Source organism: Suricata suricatta, chromosome 4 (assembly GCF_006229205.1).
Source record: "Suricata suricatta isolate VVHF042 chromosome 4, meerkat_22Aug2017_6uvM2_HiC, whole genome shotgun sequence".
Classification (NCBI taxonomy): Eukaryota; Metazoa; Chordata; class Mammalia; order Carnivora; family Herpestidae; genus Suricata; species Suricata suricatta.
In genome coordinates, this window is record NC_043703.1 from 8,428,561 (window position 1) to 8,434,560 (window position 6,000).

General features: G+C 39.2%; 1 long non-coding RNA gene across 1 annotated transcript; it reads right to left on the bottom strand.

The window, feature by feature from the left end:
* Positions 1 to 2,924: 2,924 nt before the first annotated feature.
* On the bottom strand, positions 2,925 to 5,720 carry LOC115289281. Its single transcript, XR_003907532.1, has 3 exons — positions 5,638 to 5,720; positions 4,119 to 4,260; positions 2,925 to 3,118 (listed from the first exon to the last, which is right to left on the bottom strand). It is a non-coding gene; the product is annotated as an uncharacterized LOC115289281 (long non-coding RNA).
* Positions 5,721 to 6,000: the final 280 nt, after the last annotated feature.

Genomic DNA, 6,000 nt, shown 5'->3' on the forward strand with positions numbered 1-6,000 from the left:
GAGAAAGTCTGATTTGGTGGATGGGCATGACAAGGGTCCCTGCTTTGCTAATTAGGAAATATAAAGGGCATTCGTCTTAAATTAGAGGAGCTAAATCTGCAGCTCTGAGTTTTTCAAAAATATATTTAAAACGTATGATAATATAAAAAAGTATTTTTTTCTCTTTTATAGTTTATTGTCAAGTTGGTTTCCATGTAACACCCAGTGCTCATCCCCACAAGTGCCCTCCTCCATGCCCATCACTCCCCCTTGCCCTCTCCCCCTCCCCCATCAACCCTCAGTTTATTCTCAGTATTCAAGAGTCTCTCATGGTTTGTCTCCCTCCCTCTCCCCAAATATTCTCCCCCTTCCCCTCCCCCAAAGTCCTCTGTTAAGCTTCTCCTGTTAGACTTATGAGTGAAAACATATGGTATCTGTCCTTCTCTGCCTGGCTTATTTCACTTAGCATGACACCCTCAAGGTCCATCCACTTTCCTACAAATGGCCAGATTTCATTCTTTTTCATCACCATATAGATTCCATTGTATAGATAAACCACAACTTCTTGATCTATTCATCAGTTGATGGACATTTAGTCTCTTTCCATGATTCAACTATTGTTGAAAGTGCTGCTTTGAACATTGCGGTATATGTGCCCCTATGCATCAGCACTTCTGTATCCCTTGGGTAGATCCCCAGCAGTGCCATTGCTGGGTCATAGGGAAGTTCTACTGTTAACTTTTTGAGGAACCTCTACACCATTCTCCAGAGTAGCTGCACCAGTTTACATTCCCACCAACAGTGTAGGAGGGTGCCCGTCTCTCCACATCCTCACCAGCATCTATAGTCTCCTGATTTGTTTATTTTAGCCACTCTGACGGGTGTGAGGTGGTATCTCAGTGCGGTTTTGATTTGTATTTCCCTGATGATGAGTGACACTGAGCATTGTTTCATGTGTCTATTGGCCATCTGGATGTCCTCTTTGGAAAAGTGTCTATCATATCTTCTGCCCATTTCTTCACTGAATTATTTGTTTTTTGGGTGTGGAGTTTGGTGAGTTCCTTATAGATTTTGGATACTAGCCCTTTAACTGATATGTCATTTGCAACTATCTTTTCCCTATTAATTTTATTGATTGTTTCCTTTGCAGTGCAGAAGCTTTTTATCTTGATGAGGGCCCAATAGTTCATTTTTGCTCTTGATACCCTTGCCTTTGGAGATGTGTCAAGTAGGAAATTGCTGTGGCTGAGGTCAGGGAAATTGTTTCCTGCTTTCTCCTCTAGGGTTTTGGTGGTTTTCTGTCTCAAATTCAGGTCCTTTATCTATTTTGAGTTTATTTTTGTGTATGGTGTAAGAAAGTGGTCTAGTTTCATTCTTTTGCAAGTTGCTGTCCAGTTCTCCCAACACCATTTGTTATCAAGGCTGTCTTCAAAAACGTATTTTAAAAATAATTGATCTAGAATAAACCAAAACTCTTACAACCCAATAAGAAGAAGGAAAGCAACATAATTTTTTTTCCATAATATTTTATTGTCAAATTGTTTTCCATACAACACCCAGTGCTCTTCCCCTTAGGTGCCCTCCACCATCACCACCACCTCTTTTCCCCCCTCCCCCTTCCCCTTCAACCCTCAGTTCATTCTCAGCATTCAATAGTCTCTCAAGTTTTGCATCCCTCTCTCTCCCCAACTCTCTCTCCCTCCTCTGCTCCCCCTGGTTCTCCATTAGGTCTCTCTTGTTTTCCTGCTAGACCTATGACTGCAAACATATGGTTTCTGTCCTTCTCTGCCTGGCTTACTTCACTCAGCATGACACCCTCAAGATCCATCCACTTTCCTACAAAGGGCCATATGTCATTCCCTCTCATTGCCATGTAGTACTCCATCGTGAATATATACCACATCTTCTTGATCCATTCGTCAGGTGATGGACATTTAGGCTCCTTCCATGTTTTGGCTATTGTTGACATTGTTGCTATGAACATTGGGGTACATGTGCAACACAATTTTTAAAATGAGCAAAAAAAAAAATTGAACAAATGAGCAAAGAATGGCAATGAAGCAAATATGCACATGGCAATGGCAAATGAATACATGAGACAATGTTCAACATCATTAATAGTTGGACAAATGCAGATGAAAAACACAATGAGGTACCATTGCATGCCCAATAAATAGCTAAAATGAATGATGCCCGAGTGGCTCAGTTGGATAAGTGTCTGACTTCAACTCAGGTCATGATTTCATGGTTCATGAGTTCGAGTCCTGCATTGGGCTCTGTGGACAACTCAGAGCCTGAGCCTGCTTCAGATCCTGTGCCTCCCTCTCTCTCTGCCCCTCCCCTGCTCTCTCTCTCTTCTCTCAAAAATAAATAAACACTAAAAAAATAAAAAAATTTATTGCCCAAGATGTAGCAGGGAAATGTTTGAAATTTTCCCTCACTCTCTGTGAGAATACGGAGTTAAATTTGGAGCCACTAAGTGAAAGAATAACATATTTTAAGAGCAACCAGACAAGTCTACTAAGCCTTTTCTCCTATACTTCCCAGAAATTAAAAGCACAAGTCCCAGAAACATTTGAAAAACAGGCATTTCCAATTCTTTTCTTTCAACAAAACTGAAAAAGGCTCTTGGGTGTCAACCTTTGCATTAAAAAAAAATTGGGGGGCCCCTGGGGGGCTCAGTCGGTTTAGCATCTGACTTCGGCTCAGGTCATGATTTCATAGTTCATGAGTTTAAGCCCCACATTGGGCTCTGTCCTGACAGCTCAGAGCCTGAAGACTGCTTCAGATTCTGTGTCTCCCTTGCTCTCTGCCCCTCCCCCACTCATGCTTGCATTCTCTTACTCACTCTCTCCCTCTCTCTCTCTCACAAAAATAAATAAACGTTAAAAATTTTTTTAATAAAAATAAAAGTCTAGTCAGTGTTATGAAGATGGTAGGGGAAGCTAAGAAATGATCATCCTTTCTGTAGATAAAATACATGCACACACAAACACAAACATATGAACCATCTATAAGCATTCCTAACTTACACACCTGGTGATTAACATAACTGGAGATGTCTTGGGTAGAAGGTCCCCATGCAAATATCTGAGGAAGCAGTGGTGGTGGGCAAGAGGAGGCTAATAGTTGTAGAGCACTGTTAAGATAAAAGTTTCATCATGAAAAGTTTTGCCCAGGGCACAAGGTGACAAGTTCCATAAAGACAATGACAATAACATTCAATTTGCCATATCTCCTACCACAAAAGCAACTCAATACATACTTAAGAAATTGAATATATTGGCCCTGTATCAGATTATGAAAAATATTGCTTATTTTTACGCCAAAAGAATCTTCCCCATAAACTTAAATCTAAAAGTAATAAACAGAAGTTGCAGATACAGGGAATAGGAAATTTTTTTTATTACTTCCAAGTAGTTATTCCCAAGCTATGAGTTGTAATATTTTACTTGGTACCTGGCATGATTATAATTTTTATTAATTCTCCCCAACTTGTGCAAATTTTTAAAGGATAATTACACTATTTGTTTACTGTAACAAAAACAAAATCCTACCATATAGTAATCAGGTGGGGTTGGAAGGATAGAAAACAAAAAATTAAAATTGCATAGTTCTAGCGTGCAGGGGTAGTTTTGAAAGCTTTCAGACACAGATGTATTACATTGGGTTTCCAGCTGCTCATGGAGTGATGATTCAGTCTATTCTCTGACTATTGAGTAAATACACATTAGGTATGATTTTAAGCACCCAGTATTAACTCCAAGCAGAATAAGCCCATTAAGAGGAGTCGCTCTGGCTTATCAAGTGAATCTAGATTAGATTCTTAGGAATGTGTTTAAGTGTTACATTTATTCATTAGACCTCGCTAGAATCCCAAAGTCATGTATTCATTATGTCAGGGATTTTTTAATGTTCTGTGTCAAATGATGTTCTCCAAAATGCTGAAGTGATAAAATATGATTAACTTTATAACCCAGGTGTTAATTCTCATGACATAAAAAGGGCCATGAATGACTCACCAACATTATAAAGAGCTTTGCTACCTTTGGTCTCTAAATGCCCCATCCCTTGTCTTCTCAAACTTCCAGCCCCCACCTCTCCATTTACACCAGAAACTTGGTCTCTTTCTTCTTCACCTGGAAATTCCCCTGTTGAATCTGAGAAACTTTCCTCAAACCAAACACTGATGCCTTCTGCAGGCCACTGGGCAAAGTCCTCTTCTTGAAGCTGCTATGAAATCCAGGCTCCCTTGGGAAGAATGCTCCGTCTACTTAGAGCCTGAGGAGGTGAAAATAAAAGCACTTGTCCACCATGAACCAGCATCTCTAAAGGAATCATTTTATCTCACATAACACACACCACATCAGCTACGACAGTGAAAATTATTTAATTTTCAGACTTGGTTGACTCCTCATTACTCTGTACTCTCACAGTATCTTATGATCTGTGCTATCATTTGGCACATTCCAAAGACTTGCTTGGTTAGTCTTCTTTCTCCTTCTTGAAGCCTCATGAAGAGTTAGGGTTTGATGAATATTCATTAAATAATGGATATTTTAAAGTATTATAGATCTTTTTTAAAAATTCAAAGTATTTTTATTCCTTTTTCATACCACCTGGCCAAAGATTTCTTATTTGTGTGTTTCAAAAACCATTAGTCCTATAGCATATTATTTCATAATGCACGAACTATACACTGGCTTCACGAGTAAGTATCTGCAGCCCACTTACAGTTATAACTTCTGGTTCATCCCCAGTGTTTCCTGGCTAAACAAACAAGCACTTACCTACAGCCGGTATCTCTTAACTAAGTTACAAAATCCTTGGAAAGACCTACAAGTAATGACAGCCGTTACCAAAGGGCAAGCTGTGTGATTATGCACTTTATGTGTCTAATTAGTACAAATGGGATCCTGATATTATGGGGAAGGTGTCTTCCACAAGAAACCCTACCTTTGCAAAAGCAAGATACATTTTTGCAAAGGAGAGATCTTTGATTATAACTTTAGTAGGTGTTGTCCTCTCCCGAAGCTCACTTCCTGTTGTTTATTACATTCTGTCCTGACAGTTCAGAAAAGGCCGTGTCTTGTAGTTAAAATCTGGTCAGCAGCTTCATTTCCAAGGTAATTTGCCTTATGTACCTAGTCCTTGCCCCACCTCTTCTGCAACTCCCTTTTTCAAGGACTTGAGCATTTTATAGACTTGTAAAGAAATTGTATTATATCTAATGACGATGATGTACATCAGTCATAATCCTAAAGTTCTCCTCATTCCACGCTCCACCTTATCTCTTTTATGACTCTATTTTACTGTCATTGGGATTACTGAATCGTAAACCTAAAGGGGAAAAAATGTTCCATTTAAAAATATCTTTTATAAAAATATCTTTTATACTATGGGGGGTTACGCCCATATTTTGAATCTTCATAACATATTGCATATTGGTTCTTTAAAATGTCTGTGTTGTATCACATGAAATTAGAATATTCAACCTCCCTTGATTTCCCCTCATCGATACATGACCTCCATGAAGTCAGGGACATTAATACTCGATGCTACATAACCTTAGCACCTAAAGTTCTCCAGCTCATAATAGGTGCTTAACAATGTTTGTCAAATAAAAGTCTATGAAAATCTGTTGTTGAAAATACTGACCTGTGAAACTTTTTGCTCTTCCCATTTCCTCCAATCACTCTGCTCCTGATGAGTCTTCTCTTCATCTTTCAGTGGTGCCCGTACCAGCTGTGGCCATCTCCAATATGTATTTCTCGGCCCTATGATCATCAACCACAGTAAATAAGCAATATGTCTCATTAAGTGAAATGCAATGAATTTTACTGTACCCTGTTAATGATTCTAATGCCTATTTTCCAACCTGAGCTCTAATTTGAGCTCCAGTCCTGCATCTCTAATTGCAGGGAGGGAATGACCACTGTAAAATGATGTCTGTGCTCTTCCTACCAAAGTTGAGCCACGTACTTAATCCCATTCTTTCATCAATGGCATTCTCCAAGCCAG